This window comes from Podarcis pityusensis (genome assembly GCF_964106645.2).
Source record: "Podarcis pityusensis genome assembly, chromosome: W".
NCBI lineage: Eukaryota > Metazoa > Chordata > Lepidosauria > Squamata > Lacertidae > Podarcis > Podarcis pityusensis.
This window is the reverse complement of record NC_138045.1, coordinates 6,484,543-6,503,012: the sequence shown is the minus strand read 5'-3', so window position 1 is coordinate 6,503,012 and position 18,470 is coordinate 6,484,543. Positions and strand designations below refer to the sequence as shown.

The 18,470-nt window shown below is 50.5% G+C and overlaps 1 pseudogene across 1 annotated transcript in view; it reads right to left on the bottom strand.

Moving 5' to 3' along the window:
* LOC308467677 (inositol polyphosphate 5-phosphatase OCRL-like) overlaps positions 1 to 18,470 on the bottom strand; it is a 304,985-nt pseudogene that overhangs the window by 87,801 nt on the left and 198,714 nt on the right. The window lies entirely within an intron of this gene.

Genomic DNA, 18,470 nt, shown 5'->3' with positions numbered 1-18,470 from the left:
GCAACATCCTCTCCCTCCAGAGGAATCTTGCTTTGAACAAAAGTAACCCACACTGGAGGATCAACTTCACTTTACTTGACTAGACCCAGTGGCGTAGTGGGCTGCGGGGCACAGGGGCAGTTGCCCCAGGCACAAAATTGTTAGAGGTGCACAATTTCAGCACCTGGTGCTGCCTCAATACAGCTGCACGCTTCCATCACTGGGGTCCGATGACAACGGCTTGTCCATGCGATCAGGTAAGTGACCTCTCCAGACAATGGGGTGGCTCTTCTTTTCTTATCTCTGTGGCTGTGATCCCCTGGGTGATGTGGATGCCATTAGGCAGTCAAATGCGCATGCATACTCCGTCTGTTTCCCTCCCTCCTACCCCCTCCTCCACGTGGCCCTGGGAACTGGCAAGCCATCCTATGTCTCTGACTAAGCAGAGCTCTGGCACCCTGCTACCTTGGTGGAGTCTACCTCTTTCCAAACCTGAGCAATTTTATCTGCAAAAAAATTGTTACAGGAGTCATTACAGGAGATCTTGGACTCTGTATCAGACCCTGATGGCAAAGGTGGTTCTGTTAGATTATGAACCACCTGAAAGAGTCTCCTGGTACTGTTTTCACCAACAGATCCAGCAACAATGGTCCTCCTCACCGTCGCTATCGCCACTTGGTAGGCTCGACGATGAGCTCTAACCCATGTGTGGTCTCATTTGACGTGGGTTTTTCACCACCAGCACTTTAGCTGTCTCAGGAATTGTTTCCTCACCCTCAGCCCCAGGGGTAGAACCACAGGGTCATCCAAGTGCCATGCCATTGAAGAGGGTGCTTTTTAAGGTTTGTGGAGCAGCACACTCTTGTTCCCCACCACCAAATGTGCTTTCCATGTGTTTGGCCGCCGTCTATCGGGTCTCCCCAGATGAATTTGCTATTAGAAGGAGGCATGTGAAGCCATAATCCTGGGAAGAGATTCTGGAGAGAAGCACTCGACCCAATATTAGCCTTTGATTCTGTGAGAGGCGCCCAGTGCTTGGTCTTACTAGCTGCAGCTCAACTTTAACAATGTTTACAGCAGAGGAGCAAGTCCTGGAGGGCTGGCTTCCTATTCTGCCTCTATGGGTGAGTTGGCATTTATGAGGAAAATTCCAGGGTGTGAGGCTACTCAACAGCCCAGCTCGTCGGGCAGAGCCCGCGGGTACTTGCGGTCAGAAATGAAGGAGATTCCAGCCACAAATAGGAGCAAAACAGCGGTTAGTAGACCAAGATCCTTTTTTGTTGCGCAACAGGTTCCCACAGGAGTAAGAACCCCGAACATGGGGTGACATTGACTTTTAAAACTTCCCACGGTCACCCAGAATACATTGCATACAGACCCAATCGCCTTCTCAATCCAGCCCGCGGATGGTCCAGGAATCAGCGTGTTTTAACATGAGTAGAATGTATCCTCTTACTCAAAATGCATCTCTGGGTTATTTGTGGGGCATAGGAATCTGGGCTGGGACAAACTTCCTCTACATGTGACTAAAGGTGGGTGTGGACTCACCTGTGCAGGTAACGACAAAAGCACAGGGCAGGGCAGCCATCTTTCTCTCTTTCACCACATGCATCAAAGAAGCAACATCTGCTTAGCCAAAGATGCCCCAGCCGAGTCTTCAGAGATGTCCTGCTCTCAGCAGAGCAGCTTCTTCCAGAGCAGTGGCGGAGCAGGGTGGGGGCGGTCCGCACTGGGTGTCATCCTGCGGGGGGGGGGGGATTCACTGTAGGCTTGGGAAGCTGGGAGTCATGGGTGGGCGCTCCCGGCTGGAGGAGGCAGGCAGGGGAGAGGACGGGAAGGAGGCAGGTGAGCAAAGAATGGAGGGGGGCAGGAAGGGGACAGGAAGGAAGCGGGATTGGTGGGTCCGCCTTTCATTCTGCCTGGAAGACCAGCGCCTACAGCTGGACTATATCAAGTGGATTGAAAGGGTCACTTTGAGGGCAGCGCTGCAAATGCAGAAGGGATCTTGGCCGGTTTCTAAAAAGGGAAAGTGAGTTTCCCTCTGACAAACGCTTTCTGCCTCCCCTCTGCAAAGCTCCACATGTTTCCGCCCCACCCTGTCCTCAGCCAACCCCCCACTTAGAAGCCACTCTTGGGTTATTGACTTCTGTGTGCTTGTGTATCTGTGTCTCCCGTGTGGGGTTCCTCTCTGCGTAAAGTCTTCAAGCTGTGCCTGCGTGCGCCTGACAAATCGGACCCATTGCCTTTCCCTCGTCAAAATTTATCTTTCCCCCCACCTCCAGTCTCCGTTGTTGTGGGTCCTGGCTGAGAGGAAAAACAGAAGACGGGGGGGGGGGGGCATCGGTCAGGGATAGTCTACTTGAGATTCCTGCATTGCCCCAGGGGGTTGGCTTGATGACCCTCAGGGGTCCCTTCCAACTCCACTCTTCTCTGGTGCAGGCTTGTGCAGATTTTTAGGTACAAGTTGGGTGCAAGGGGTGCAGCCCATCTTATGCACCGCCGGCTCGGGAAGAAGTCCCACTGATCATGATGAGACTCGCAGGCGAGTAGATTGCTGCTGTGCAGGCCTGCTGTTGAAATCAATGTTTTCCTTTTCAGAGCATGGTGAAATCCCCATAACTAAAACCTCCCCTTCCGTAGTTTCTGTCAGGAGTTCAGCCTACACTCGAGTAGCACCCTGGCAGAGACACGTGCCCAACTGGCATGTTCCCTCGCTCCTGGTCGATCGTTTGGGAGCTTCATAAGCTTTCTTCAGCCCGAACATCACAGCGACCGATGCCAAGCGACACCGGCACACTTAGGGATCCGCAGAGTTTGTGCATCATGCGTGACAGACCTCAGCAACTCAGCATTTTGGCTAATCAACTTTATTTACATATCAACACGCACACGGAGCACTGCAACATGGCTCCCTCTCTCTCTAGCATCAGACAGCAAAGAGAAAAAGAACAAAGGACAATAGTCCCACTTCACGGAACACAGGAACACAAACATCCTGTCACCGTCACTTCCCACTCTGTGGAGTCAAAACTTAGACATCAATCCCATGACTGCAATCATGGAGCTGGAATTCTAACAGTTTCAAGCACTCCTACAGGTTCCACATAATATCTGTACTGCATTGTTTAGTGTGGCAGCACCTGCCCTTTGGAACTCCCCGCCTCTTGCAACAAAGCACGTGCCTTTGCTAGACGCTTTTCAGGCACCTGCTAAAAGCATTCTTGTTTAGGCAAGCATACCTAGAAGCTTAGGAAGTTGAAGTAATTTTCATCTCTTTTAATATTTTAGCTTTTGTATGTTTTAAAGTAGGATTGTTGATTTTTCTTGATTTTACTGCTGTGGTGGTTTTTTGGTTTTTTGGTTTTGGTAAACCACGTTGCAGGCTTTTTAAAATAAATTTTATTAAATAAAGAAGCAATACATAGAACTAATAATAGAAATATATAGGGAAATATATATTCCACCCCCCCCATTTTCTTTATTTTTCCTTCTCCTCCTCCTCCTGCTGCTGCTCCTCCTCTTCGTGTTCCTCACCTGAAGGAAAAGCCAAAGAACCACCATTAACATTGGTGCCTGGTACGTGCAACCATATGCTGTATTTTTATTCTTTTTGGCAAGAACATGGGCACACAAGGAGGCAGCAAACCTTTGTGCCCTTCAGAGGCACATGCGCAGTCTGCTACTGGCCTCTGGTCTCCTGCGCATGGGGTGGGGGTGGGGGGGGAGGCCACCCCTTCCACGCAGCGAAGGCGACCCTGGCATGGCTACCAGCTGCCCACAAAGGCGCACTGAACTGGGCTCCAGACTGTGGTGGGACTCCCCTAAGCCCCAACCAACATGGCCAGCGCTCATCATGGATGATGGGACTTGAAACCCAACATCATTGGGAGGGAGGGCCATGTGAAGACAGGATTCTCAAAAATACCTCTGGCTTGCGGCTCCTGGAGTGTTGCTGGCAACGCCTGGAGTTTCTCTTCAAGCTCTTGGAGCTTCACACGGAATGCTTCAGCTTCCTTAAATACTGTTTCAGCTGCATGCCACACCTCAGCCAAAAGAGCTGCTATCACTCAGAAAAAGAAGGGAGCATGTCATTCCGGTCAAGTTGCACCAAAGTGGGACTTGTTCATCTGAGCTCCACAAGCTGGTTTTTTTTAATTGTTTGACTGGGGTTGTTTGTTGGTTTTTCTTTAATTTGGGGCAAGGCCTTTTTATGTGCCCTTTCAATCCCCAAGAGCCAGCACTGTAAATCAGTTTTAAGGGAGTCTTACAACCACAGCTGCTGCCACCCCCCAACATCATCAGCAGTTACACATACAGGCTTTTAAAACTTATTTAATATCTTTTTTAAAAAGTTAACCTTGTAATTCCTAAATCATTTTAAACACTTTGAAATACTTTCTAAAATTCTGCTTTTTAACATTTATGTAACTGATGTAATAAAGGAACCCAAATGGCCAGATATTTCCCTGTTTCATTTTTATCCCATAATGTTGTGAGGAGAACCTGAGCTTACAGGGTTAAACAGCTCAGTGTGTACGCCCTGCCTACTGTTGGGAGGGAACTTCTACGTCAGTTCCGAGAGACTCGAGCCTTTGTTCTTCTCTCTCTACTTTCGCTTTTGAGGAGAGAGGACGTGTTTTCGCAATGCTGTTCGCTGTGATAGATAATGGATAGTCTGCTGTAAATAAAACTGCTTTTAGCTGCTAAGATCCTGAGTGGACTTTATTTAAGCACACTGAAGAATGCACTGGAGTTTTTTGCAGTTTCCTCTTGCCGCTGACGATCTCTGCTATGCTCAGATATGTCGGACTTTGGAATGCAGAGGCCTGTGCAGGGAAGTGTGCCAGACGCTTATCTGAGCAATAAATCAATATACTCTGACAGGTTATGGGCAGTTAATGCAATTAGAGGAAGCCTGCCTTTGATGTGCTGTGTGCTTAAAAAGGCTGAGAAAACTGAGAAGCTGCTGTTTTTGCTGCCGGAAGGCAAAAGTCCTGCTTTGAGGCTTGGCCTGGCAGAAAAGCAGGGAAGCTGGCTGCAATGCTGTGTGCTGCAAGGAGCCACTGGAGGCCTCTCCTTTGAAGCTGGCTGGTACGCGTGAGTACTTCAAAGCCCCAATGGGAGCACTGGGGGAGGAGATGGCTGAGCTCCAGGACTTTTATGATGTCCCGTTTGAAAAGCTCACAACCCAGTCCTGGGATATCTGGGTTAGAAGAGTCAGGGGGTGGTTTTTGGCCACAGGGTTCTGGAGTATAACCCAGAAGGAGCCGGCCCCACCCATGCCAGTTGCTGCTGAAGAAGGCGGAGCAGAACTGGAGGCTGCTCTGCTGGAAGATAGAGAGCAGAGAATGCAAAGGGAGCTCTGCATGTTGAGAGCAAGCGTGGACGCTATGCTGTTGCCCCACCTGGAGGGCATTGAGTCGGCTCAGGCCGCCTGGCAGGTGCTGAGGAGTCTGTGTGAGAGCTCAGCAGGAGCCCAGGGCCGGGAGAAAGCCGAGAGCAGGCAGGAAGCCGAGAGCCCAGAGGGGGCTGCTGGCCATGTTCCTGAAGTTACAGCTGGGAGTAGCTGCTTTGTCTCCGAGGGGCTGTGTGATGTTGAGGCCTACAACCAGAGTGCTGGGGAGCGTGCAGGCCCAGGCTGTGCACCCAAAGGTGGGGGTGCTGGGAACAAAGGAATGGCTGAAGAGGGAGCTGTGAGAGCTGTAGCTACGCGTCGCCGCTGTTATCGCTGTGGCTCCCCCTCCCATCTGGTGAGAGAATGTCCAGTGGAGGAACAGCCGAAGGCCGTCTCCCGTAGCAACAAGATAAAGGGCTCTTCTTCAAAGCGTGGGAAAGGCAAGCCGAAGGCAGCTGGCAGAGACACTGAACGTAAACATTTGGCTGCCTCTATGGCTGTAGTCAAGAGTTGTCAACAGGATGCTGTGCTGGCTTTTGTCATAGACAGTGGAGCCTCCCATTACCTAGTGCCATCTGCAGGACTCCTGGAGAACTGCACCTCTGTAAAATCTGGGAAGACTGTCTGTTTAGCAGATGGGACTCGACACCCACTCACGCAGACTGGCTCACTGTTTTGTTCTTTCTTGCAGGATTCAATCCAGGCTTTTGTGGTTCCAGGACTGTCCTGCACGTTGCTGTCTGTCAGTGCACTTCTTGCTGAGAACTACAGAGTGTGTTTTGAGAACAATAAGTGTTCTATTTCCAAGAATGGACAGCACCTAGTCAGTGTTGAATGTAAAGACAGGTTGTTTGTGATAAATGCTTCTTTTGCAGGTCCAGATGACACGGAGGAGGCTCAAGCGCAGTGTGCCAATGTTCCAGTTCATGATGCGTGTGCACATCTCTGGCACAGACGCATGGCACACGTGTCGTGGGGGTCAGTGATGAAGATCCCAGAGTATACGCAAGGGTGCAAAATGAAATCATGTGCTAAGTTTCTAGATTGCAGAGCGTGCAAGTCCGCAAAGGTGAAAACGTGCACATACCCTAGGTCTGAGAGGGTGACCACTAGGGCTTTTCAGTTAATTCATGCAGATTTGTCAGGTCCGTTTTCTGTGAGCAGTTTGGGCGGAGCCAAATTTGCGCTGGTTCTGATTGATGACCATACGAGAAACTCTTGGTGCTTCTTGCTTCAACGCAAAGATGAAGCTGCGCCGCTAATCAAAGACTGGATTGCGGCTGTGGAACTGCAGTTTTCCACACGGGTGCAAAACTTTCAGAGCGATCGCGGTGGGGAGTTCACCGGGTCTGCACTGCAAAGTTTCTTCCGCAAAAAGGGGATTCCACACAGGTTGACTTCTCCACACAGTCCCCAACAGAATGGGATCGCGGAACGCAGAAACAGGACTCTAGGGGAGATGTCCGCAGCTCTTTTGTTTGATGCCGGGCTCCCACAGCGTTTTTGGGGGGAGGCTTGGCGAACGGCCGACTTTATTCTGAACAGGTCGTTCAATTCAGTGGTAGGTGACACACCGTACTTCTTGCTCCATGGCAAGAAACCGAAGGTGCACTACTTCCGCGTTTTTGGCTGTGAGGCCTGGGTCCTCATACCAAAGGCCAAACGCAAGAAAGGTGAACCCAGGTCCCAAAAGATGATTTTTTGTGGGTATGAGCCAGGGACCAAGGGGTGGAGGTTTGCGTATCCGTCAGGGAATCAGTCCAGGATTCTGCTCAGCAACAGTGCTGAATTCTGTGAGCAGAGTGGCTGGGCAAGGATACATGGGAACCCTGACATCCTGTCAGAGAGTCTGCTAGACTCTGCTGATGAAGGAGAGGAAGAGGTTGAACCTGCTACTGAGGCTCAGAGTCCAGACCCAGTGCAGGCAGAGGGGAGAACTTCTCCCAAGGCTGTGAAGTTTGAGCAACACAGTGCTCCATCTTCCCCCACAGGTTCGGCTGAGAAGTCCAGAAGGCGCAGTAAGTCAGAGGGGGAGCTCTCTGATGCCAAGGACGTTCTGGCTGGCCCTAGTGGGTCAGAGGGGGTTCCTGAAGTAGTGCTGCGCCGTTCAACGCGGACGACCAAGGGGAAACCTCCTGAAAGGTTTGCCGTCACTAGTGTGTGGGTCGGAATGGCACAGTGTGAACCCGAGAGTTTTGAGGATGTTCAGAAACTGCCTCAGGAAGAAGCCAGGAAATGGCATGAGGCGATGCAGAAGGAGATGAACTCAATGGAGTCTCTAGGTGTGTTCTCCCTCACGGAGTTGCCGGTGGGTGAAAAGGCAGTGGGTAGCCGCTGGGTTTATCGTCTTAAGCCCACAGCGACAGGAGAACCGCAGTATAAGGCCAGATTAGTGGCGAGAGGATTCACGCAGCGCAGGGGGTTGCATTATACGGAAAGTTATGCGCCCACATGTAGGAGTGAGTCTCTACGCTTGGTCTTGGCCATCGCTGCACAAAGGGGTTTGCTGGTGCATCACTTTGATGTGGATGTTGCTTACTTGAACTCAGACCTCCAGGAGGATCTGTACATGCTTCCTCCTCCAGGGTTTGAGGGCAATGAGCAAGGTACTGTGTGGAAACTTCACAAGTCAATTTACGGCCTGAAGCAGTCGGCCAGGAATTGGAACTTGTGCCTGAATGAAGCTTTGGAGAAGCTAGGTTTCAGGAAGAGTCTTGCTGACACTTGCCTGTTCCTTAGAGGATCAGGAGACTCACAGGAACTGGTGTTGTTTTATGTTGATGACATCATCCATGTTGGAAAGGCAGACAAACAGGTGCAGAAGTTTGCCAAAGAGCTTGGGAAACGGTTTCAGCTCAAGAACCTGGGTGCAGTAAAGATCTACCTAGGCGTCCAGATAGCGAGAACTGAGGATGGTAGCTTCTTGCTCAGTCAGAAAGGCAAGATTGAGCAGTTGCTTGAGAAGTTCAGAATGTCCGATTGTGCAGGAGTTCGGACACCCATGGAGACGAACTTCGTGAAAGATAGCCAGCAAGCAGAAAGTGCTGAGTTTGACAATGCTGAGCTCTTTCAGTCAGCTCTAGGTAGTCTGTTGTATCTGTCCCAATGGAGCAGACCAGACATTGCCTTTGCTACCAACCTGCTAAGTAGGGAAGCGTCAAAGCCCAGTGTGAGTGCTTGGCATGGTATCAAGCGGGTACTGCGCTACCTGCAGCATACCAAAGACTTCTGTCTTAAGCTGCCAGCTGAAGGTGAGGCGAAGCTCACATGCTATGCGGACAGTGACTGGGCGAATTCGCAGGACCGCAAGTCTGTGTCTGGGTTGGTGATTAAGTTTGGGAAGTCACTGGTTGGGTGGAAGTCCCGGAAGCAAAGTCTCATTGCGCTGTCTTCTACTGAGGCTGAATTCAGTGCGCTGTCAGATTTGTGCCGGGAACTAGAGTTCTATAGATGCTTGGTGCAAGAGATCTATGGGGATTGTAGCTTGCCCATCACGGTTTGGGAAGACAATCAACCCTGTTTGAAATTGGCTGAGTCTGCGCAATTTAAGGCCAGAACCAAGCATCTGGACATACGTTTCCAAAATGTGTGTCAGAGTGTTCAGTCAGGTTTGATACGACTGAAGTACTGTGCCAGTCACAGTAACCTGGCCGATGGATTTACCAAACCTTTAAGCTTCCAGCGTCATGGGGAGTTTTGTGGTGGTTTGGAGTTGGGGGTAAGTTCTCTACTTACTTTCCCCACAGTAGCGCAGGGCGAGAGGGGGTGTGAGGAGAACCTGAGCTTACAGGGTTAAACAGCTCAGTGTGTACGCCCTGCCTACTGTTGGGAGGGAACTTCTACGTCAGTTCCGAGAGACTCGAGCCTTTGTTCTTCTCTCTCTACTTTCGCTTTTGAGGAGAGAGGATGTGTTTTCACGATGCTGTTAGCTGTGATAGATAATGGATAGTCTGCTGTAAATAAAACTGCTTTTAGCTGCTAAGATCCTGAGTGGACTTTATTTAAGCACACTGAAGTATGCACTGGAGTTTTTTGCAGTTTCCTCTTGCCGCTGAGGATCTCTGCTATGCTCAGATATGTCGGACTTTGGAATGCAGAGGCCTGCGCAGGGAAGTGTGCCGGACGCTTATCTGAGCAATAAATCAATATACTCTGACAAATGTATCCATTTTGCTACATGCCAATGATACGGTGTTGTTAGCACAAACATTCTGAGCGTCTGCACATCATTCTGAGCGTCTGCACATGCGCGAGCAGTGAAACCTGGAAGTAACCCGTTCCGTTATGTCACGGAACTGCCATCGGAGCCAGGGGGAGAGGGAGGGCTCCAGAGGGATTCCGGAGAGCGTCCCGGGAGGGATAGAAGCAGCACATCTTCTGGGGAAGGAAATCAGCCTAGCACCAGTGGAGAAGGGGGGCAGATGGGGGAATCGGCGAGGTGGCTCCATGACTCCTCGCCGGGGACCAGTGGGGAGAGCACGGGTCCTCCGCTGCCCACACCCTCCCTGCGTAGAAGGCTTCCGCGCAGCGAGAGTAGGCGGAGACTAGGCGTCAAAGAACTTCTTTGCTGGAAGAAGTTCAAGAAACGCCCAATGACGGATTCTGCCAGCGATTGAGACAGCCACGGGCGAGTGGCTGTCCAGACAGAAAAGGTTCACTCAGGCAACCCAGCCAGGTGTGGCGCCGAATTACGCACGAGCAACCCCTAGAACCATTACACGTTACTTCCGGGTCGCTGCGGGACGCAACCTGAAAAGACATAACCTGAACCGAGCGGAACAAGAGGAATGACTGTATTTGAGGATTTGCTTCTCTGATAGGAGTACTGGGTCTCATCAGATGACAGCCTCGGCCTTGAAGGCATCAAGATCTGCACAAGCAATTCTTAGCTTTACCAGAACTGAAGGTGGCAATGGGATTGCCCCTGCTCCAAGAAGATATACAGTGGTACCTCAGAAGTCCGTTTGACTTCCAAAACATTCGGAAGCTGCGGAAGCCCCGTCGGACATTTGGGCTCCAAAGAACATTCACAAACCGGTGTTACCGGAGAATCTGAGGGCTCCCTTGGGCAGAAATCAAGACACCAACCAGAGCAATTTGGAGCAAATCAGCAGCCTGTAGCCTCGGTCTTTATTGAAGAAAGACTGTCGCGACAGGACTCCCACCGCCCACGAGGTGAAGCAAGATGGAAGCCCAGAACAAAAGAAGACCCCAACTTTTATTAGCTCCTAATCCCCTAAGTTACACCCCTAGAAATACATCATAACTACATCATGACTACATTAAAAACAAGAGGAGTCAGGGGAGGGGTTGCACAGGTAATCTGGGTATCATGACACCTGGCCGGAGCCCCTTCTCCCCCTCCCCATGAGTCATTTCCAGAAGACAAAAGGATGGGCGCAGTTTCCTACCCCCTGAGGGGAATCCGATCACTGTCCCTTTGTCATAGTCCGAGTTGAATCCACTCGCATATGCAGTCCGTCATGTCCCTGATAGTCCTCTGTCTGAGCCCATCAAGATGACTATCAAGGTTGCCATGTCAACTGGGAAGGGCTGTTGAGTACGTGCCTCCTCGGTCAAAGGATTATGGCTGACTGACATTGATCCACCCCCCTTTGATAGTCGTTGTAACATGGAGCAAAATAAAAGTGATCCGGTGAAAATCCGATGTACGGCTGATTTATAGTGAATTTATGAAGAAACTGCCCCAGAAGTTCAAAACCACTTTCACTTTCCCGGAAGCGGGTTGCAACATTTTGATTAAATCAGTCACGGTCAATTGAACTCGGAAACTTTGTATTTGAGAGCTGTCAAAGTATAGAGAAGCGCGCGTCTGCTGCCTGCAGTACCTGCGTGGCCACCACAAGGGGTGCTGTTCGGTAACGCTGATTGGCTGAAGCGGCAGCCGATTGACCCTGAGTTCAGACAGTTGGTCGACCCATTATAAGGATAGGGCGAGGTAGAGTTGTGCGGTCTACTCAGGGAAAATATATGAAAATAAAGGGGTTCCGCGCGGAGCTGTCAAGCTAGCGCTTCCTTATTTACAGAAGGCTTTTAGGGGATTCCCCTCTAGAAGGGACATCCCTAGGCTCGGGGAAGGTGGGGTGTGTATGTGTGGTGCTTGTGCATTACAGTGTAACAAAGGGGGGGTCTCCTGCTACAGTTCCCCCCTTCGGAGATAAGATTGTGAAGGTGGACACCGCGCAATCCTTTTCTCCACACAAGCTCGTAAAAGTCTGACATGCCATACCCAGAATCCGGATTTCGCCGAGTTCCTAGGGGTCCCATCTCGATGGAAGTCGAAGGGGTTCCTGGTGGGAACATCCTGTGAGAGGCAGGCGTGCGGGATCGGAGAAGCGGAATGCAGGAGTTGCACGTTTGACAGCAAAGCAGGAAGTAATGGATAGCGCAGCAGAAGAAAACAATGCAAATAGCTACAGTGATCAGAATCAGGAGTCCGTTCCCCAAGAGTTGTTTTATCCATCCGGATCCCGGTAGCCAGCTCCAAAATTGAGCATCGGATAGACCTTCATGTTGGATATCTCTAAGTTCGTCGGTCAGTTTGTGGATATTGTTGAGATGACCTGTAATGTTCAAGGTCTGATCAGAGACGTACGTACAGCACTCGGTTCCTACGAGGGTACATACGCCTCCAGTCGAAGCCAGAATATAGTCCAAAGCAAGACGATTCTGAATCGCCATCTGTCTGACCTCTGTCAGCTCTGTTAGGATAGATTGGGTTGCCGCGTTAGATTCTTCCATAAAAGTTAATAGAATGTCCGTCAGTTTAAGAATGTCTACATGGTTGGATCCTGCTCCGTAGGCAGGGAAGAGGGCTCACCCATAGGTTTCCCCGGAAAGTTCTGACAAGTCCTTTGCCCTCTTGTTGCGTCTCCTTCCAGGGGGAAGGTCTGGGGTGACCCTGATCCCAGGCAAGATTAGACCAAGGTAGCAGGTGCCTTGGGAGTGGGGGCTGGCCCACGATGGCCGCACACCCAAAACAATCCCTGTAGACAGGAGTCTATGCAGCCCGTGAGGAAGGTACGGAAAAAGCACTGGGAAACGGGGGAGGGGTCCCAAGAATTAGGCAAATTCATCACTTGCTTCCAAGCAGACAACAGATCTGGATGGGTAGAGGGGGTGCCCTGTCGCCACAAAGTGATTTTACCGGTCAGGGTGATGTCAATGATGTACTTACAGGTGCTTTCTCCAATCATCCTGTCATTGCCGCTGAACTTCCGACAGAGGTCACTTTTCGTAGGTCCGGTTAGGTAGATGTACTGGTGAGTTAAGTTCACAGCAGTCAGGTTCCAGGACTGTACATCAGCAGAGAGGTGTTGTTGTAAGGTGAGGGGTACTCCAAGAAAATGAATGCCACTGCGGAGGTGAGCCGGGGCATTGGCGCAGATCCAACAGTCGTCAGTGGTAGCTTGCTTTGCAATTTCGGAGACCAGCTTCACGTAGGTGTTGGATTGCCAGGTGGATAACAGGTCGTCATTGGTAGGGGGTTCGGATATCGACAGTTCCCCCCTTTGTGGAGGGGGTCCTGTCGATGTAGGTGTTGGGATACTGCCAGGGAGACAAAGTCCATCATGGCCCCAAGCCGTCTGCCGGACGATCCATCGACCTCCCGTAGGCACGCAGTATCAACAATTAGCGACATGAGTTTCTAGAAAATATCTCGCCACATTCCAGAGCTCATGCACACTCTATCAGCAGATAATGCACAGCCAAAAGTTGCACTCAGGAGAGCATTATTTACAAGTTTATTCAGCGTTGATCAGAACACAGAAAAACATGACTGCCTCCTTTAGTGTCTACGACACAGAGAGAAAAACGAAAGCAACAGAAAACATAAACATCCTGTGAACAGGAAATACGCAGACTCTGTCTCACAAAGCCTGCTCCCTTTTAAGGTGGAACGGAAATATCCTAACAGTAGGTAGGTGAGGTTAGTAGCCACACCTCCACATCTTTGGGGCCCAGTAGTATCCCACTCCGCGGGTGGGGTGGTGGAGTGATGCCAGCCCTCAAGGTACGCTCTGCCATCCCAGGTAGAGGCAAGGCCGATGTCCCAGACGCAGCAGTACCTTCGGAGGCAAACTCCCTGGAGGGTGGTGGGGCGAGGTACGGAGTCCACTCTCTGGCAGTAAAATCCATGGATCAGACGGTCGGTCGGGTGGTTTCGGTCTGTGTAGACTGATTCCCCGCCGCCATTGTCCAATAGTGTCCAATTCAGCGATTGTTGGGGCACACCGTCAGTGAATAATGTGTAGGAGCCATTTATGCAGCGGGCTCGGTTCCAGGGGCCATCTCGGCTCAGTATGAGTTTGCCGAGTGGTGTGTAAGTTGGCGAACGGATGAACAGTTCCCAGGTTTGGTGTGTGGTGAGGGTAGGTCGTATGGAGTGGCGAAGGAGAACGCGGGTTTCTGGTACGCAGAAGTCGAAATCCCTTAAGCGATCCAATGTTCCTCTTTTTACAATGTCCACAATCCCGAAATCAAGATATTGGTACTCGATTTGTAATCCTGGGCATGAAACATGCGTGGTCATGATGGTCTTTGAGCAGGTCATGGTAGTGGCAAAAATGGAGAGCATGAGTAGGATGGAGGAGGAAGGAGGTGGGGTACGTCCAGTGGAGGGCATGGTGGTCGGGAACAGGGTGGCGGTAGGCGGCAGGCTGTGAAAGGCAAACTGTCAAACGGGGAAGCTGCCAAGAGGCGAAGATGTCAAAGGGCGAGCTGCCAGAAGGCGAGCTGTCAAAAGGCGAGCTGTCAAAAGGCGAGCTGTCAAACGGCGTGAAGCGGTGCCTTACGGAGTCGGAGGCGGATCAGGGGTTGCTCCTGGTTGTCCGTTGTAGGGAGGATTTCAGAGGTCCATTGGGTCGGTGCTGGTGTTGAGGCAGGTCTGGTCTGTAGGGCCCAATTCGTGCCCCGATCTGGTCCGGACTGTTGGGCTCGATTCGTGCCCCGATCTGGTCCGGTCTGTTGGGCTCGATTCGTGCCCCGATCTGGTCCGGTCTGTTGGGCTCGATTCATGCCCCGATCTGGTCCGGTCTGTTGGGCCCGATTCGTGCCCCGATCTGGTCCGGCCTGCTGGTTCTCCTCGGAGTCGGTGTCGTCGTCTGCCAGTTGTGGTGGAGTGGAGTATAGTGCGTTGTCAGTGGTGGCGTTGGGTGGAGAAGCTGGTTTGCAGCGGGTATGATGTAGCCAGGCCGACTTCTCTGCTACCTTAACAGAGGTTGGGGTAGTTAGAAGTACCTGGTAGGGTCCTTCCCAGGTGGGCTGTAGGGGTACCTTCTGATAAGTCTTTGCCAGTACCCAGTCTCTTGGTTGGAACCGTTGGATGTTCTCGTCTAGAGGTATATTTTGGCTCCCGGCCTCGTATATGTGGAGAACAATCAGTTGCTTCTGGAGCTGTATTATATATCGGGTTAATTCTGACTCGCCCACTTCTAATTCAGATGGGGGAAATTGGGTGTTGTATACGGGGGAGGGTCTCCCAAAAAGTAATTCATAAGGAGATAAGTTCAGGTTCCCACGGGGGCATGCCCTGAGGCTATGTAAGACCAAGGGGAGGGCATTGACCCATTTGATTCCAGAGTCTTTGCAGAGTTTTCCTAGCTGAGACTTAAGCTGCTGGTTCATTCTTTCAACCTTCCCTGAGGAGGGGGGGTGATATGGGGTGTGAAACTTCCATTTAACCCCTAGAGCTCTAGCTACTTGTTGGACTATGTCGGATGTGAAGTGTGAGCCCCTGTCGCTGTCTATGTGTCTCGGAACCCCAAATAGTGGTATTATTTCATGCAGTAGAATTTTAGCGACTATTTGGGCAGTAGCTCGGCGAGTCGGGAAGCATTCCACCCATCCGGTCAATTGATCAATGATGACAAGAACCCTTTGACAATAACCTCATGCTGAGGACTCTCCGGGTCTATCCCACCCGAAGTTTTAATTGCAGAAACCAGGCGAGAATAATACTCAGACGGGTGTTCATCAGGTCCTTGAAGGACGGCTTGGACTTTGGTCCAATTCATGGTTCGCTGTCCTGCAGCCTTGATGCCATCCAAGATGGCTTTCTTGAAAATTTTTAAGCCCCATAAACCATCCGTAGTATTATAGTCCCAGTCAGGATCGTTAATTAAAGTCTGGGCGGTCAGTGGGGTCATCGAGGCGGGTCGGTTTGGTTGGTAGTCTGCTCGAGCCAAAGCTTCCCCCGCCTTTGCCAGTATCTCTCTTTTTTCTGCCTCATTAAAAAGGGCCCCAAGTAACATATGTACATCTGCCCACGTGGGGTTGTGGGTGGAGAAGATGGTGGCCACTTGGCGGTGGCATTTGTTGGGGTCGTCCCAAAGAGATGGCATTTTGTCGGACCAGTTCATTAAATCCGAGGTAAGGAAGGGTTGGTGTGTGAAGACCATGCGGGGTGGGTCTCCTGCCCTGGCTGGGGGAATAGGTAATGCCCTGAGGGGGAATGCGCCCTCTGCCTCTCCGTTTAGTAGGTTATCCCTATTCCGAGTTCTACTGGAGACTGGTCCGTCCCTTCCTTCATTAAAAGGTTCCCCGTTGGGTAGGGCTCTCGTATCCGAATTGGTTTGGTCTTCCCCTGTCTCGGATGAGTTTTAGGGAGGGTTGAGAGGCAATGTGACTGATGAGCTTTGAGAAGGGGTAACGGCGGGTTGATTTATTACGTTTTCCCCAAGTCCACTGCCTCCTCCGGCTCCTGCTCTGGCTCCTGCCCCGGGTCCTGGCGGGTGGGGTCCTCTTGGTTCGGGATAATAGAAAGGGACGAGGGTTCTATCCAACTGCTCCTCTTGGGCTCTAATTTCATCGTATGGAGGAGGTCTGGTTGTTTTTAGAACAGCCATTTGTCGAACAATTTGGGCTTGTTGCCGTTGGAACAATTCACGGGCTTCAACGAAGGCGTTGAGGTAATAAAGCTGCCGGGGCTTTTCATCGGCAAGATAAGATTTAAGTGCCTGCATCTTCACGAGATTAAAGGAACCATGAGGTGGCCATTGAGAGGCCGGGTCCAGATGGTGGGTGAAAGCAACCCACGAGATGTTGCAGAGGTCCCTCAGTTTAGACTTGGAGAGACCCTTCCTCCCTCTCAGCTCTTTCCAACTTGAGAGAACGAATTGTAGAGGGGTATTGGAGTCCTCTCTAGGGCAGAAAGGCTTCACGGAAGCCTTGTCGCCTGGAGGAGTCCAGTCGGAATGTTTGGAAGCGTGGGCTCCCATTTCCTTTAATACGTATAGTGGGGGTTTTCCTTAACAAAGTACACTAAGAGACAGAAAGAACGGGCACACAAGGAAAGGGAGAAAAGGAAGGGGGGTAGAGAAAGAATATTCTTTCAGTATTCAGGTTATCTTTGACTAGCACAATCCCTACCTCTCAGTAAACTATAAACGACTTGTCTAGGAAGCTGAAGAAGATTTATTGCTCAGATAAATCCTGGCGTCCAGCCCGCTTCGGCTGCGTAGCTACTGGCCAGTCCTCCGGATTTCAAAGGCCACATTCCGATGCTCTGAGCAAATGCAGAGTTAAGCAGCGGTAAGAGAAAGCTGCAAACTTCAGTGAAAACACGTCCACTCTCCTCAAAAGCGAAAGTAGAGAGAACAAAGGGTTTAGACTCTCGGATATGACGCAGAATCTCCCCCCTCCCAAATAGTAGGCAGGGCGTACACTCTGAGCTGTTTAACCCTGTAAGCTCAGGTTCTCCTCACAGAAACTACAGGCGCAAGCCTGGAAAACCACAGGTCTCTTCACCCGGAAAACCACAGGCGCAAGCCTGGAAAACCACGGGTCTCTTCACCCGGAAAATAACCCCGGATCCGGAATTTGACCTCAGCGCTGCTTACAAGACTTACAAGACCCCTAGTGTGGGGTCCCAGTTTGTGAACCTCCTGTTCTACCATCCACAACAGCCTCCTGCCTAGCCTTTGAGACTAAATTCGGGACTCCCTACTGAACGCCTGCGCAGTGCAGTCCCAGATCGGGGTCCGAGAAAACAAAGTTTTGAAAGGAAGCAAATGACCTTGCGTTCTCACGTACACGGGTCATCCCCAACAAGGGTCACCGAGCAGGAGGGGCGGCTTCATTTGCATTGACAGGGGGAGGGGGGTGGGAGAGAGAGAGAGAGAGAGAGAGAGAGAGAGAGAGAGAGAGAGAGAGAGAGACTTGTGTTTAATGTTTGGATAAGATATAAGGATTTGTTAGAAAATAAAACCCCCAGGTGTCTGTCACCAATGGAAGCGAAAAAGGTTAATATGGAGGTCAAATGGCCGAAATATTGGGAAATTTTGGAACAAGATGGAGATAGACTGAAATTGCAGCGTTTTGAAAAACTAAAAAACAAAGTGCGAGACTGGCTTCATTATTTTCAGATAATGGAGGCATTTAAATTGGACAAGAAAATTGGCTTCCAGGTGGAAAGATCAAAATTAGAAACTGAACTGTTAGAACCCAAAACTAAGAATTTGTCAAGAATGTATAATTTGCTGCTGAAATGGAACACTCAGGATGAAACGGTAAAATCGGCTATGATTAAATGGGCACAAGACGTTGGACATAACATTATGTTTGCTGACTGGGAACAGTTGTGGACCACAGGTATGAAATTTACGGCATGTAATGCCTTAAGAGAGAATATTATGAAAATTATATACAGGTGGTACATAACCCCAGTCAAGCTTGCAAAAATCTATCATTTGCCCGATAATAAATGTTGGAAATGTAAAGAAACTGAAGGTACATTTTTTTCACCTTTGGTGGACGTGCCCAAAGATTAAGGCTTTCTGGGAAATGATATATAATGAATTTAAAAAGGTATTTAAGTATACCTTCCCTAAGAAACCAGAGGCCTTTCTCCTGGGCATAGTCGGCCAAATGGTGTTAAAAAAGGATAGAACTTTCTTTATGTATGCGACAACAGCAGCAAGAATACTCATCGCAAAGTATTGGAAGACACAAGAACTTCCCACGCTGGAGGAATGGCAGATGAAACTGATGGACTATATGGAACTGGCGGAAATGACTGGCAGAATCCGTGACCAGGGAGAAGAGTCGGTGGAGGAAGACTGGAAGAAATTCAAAG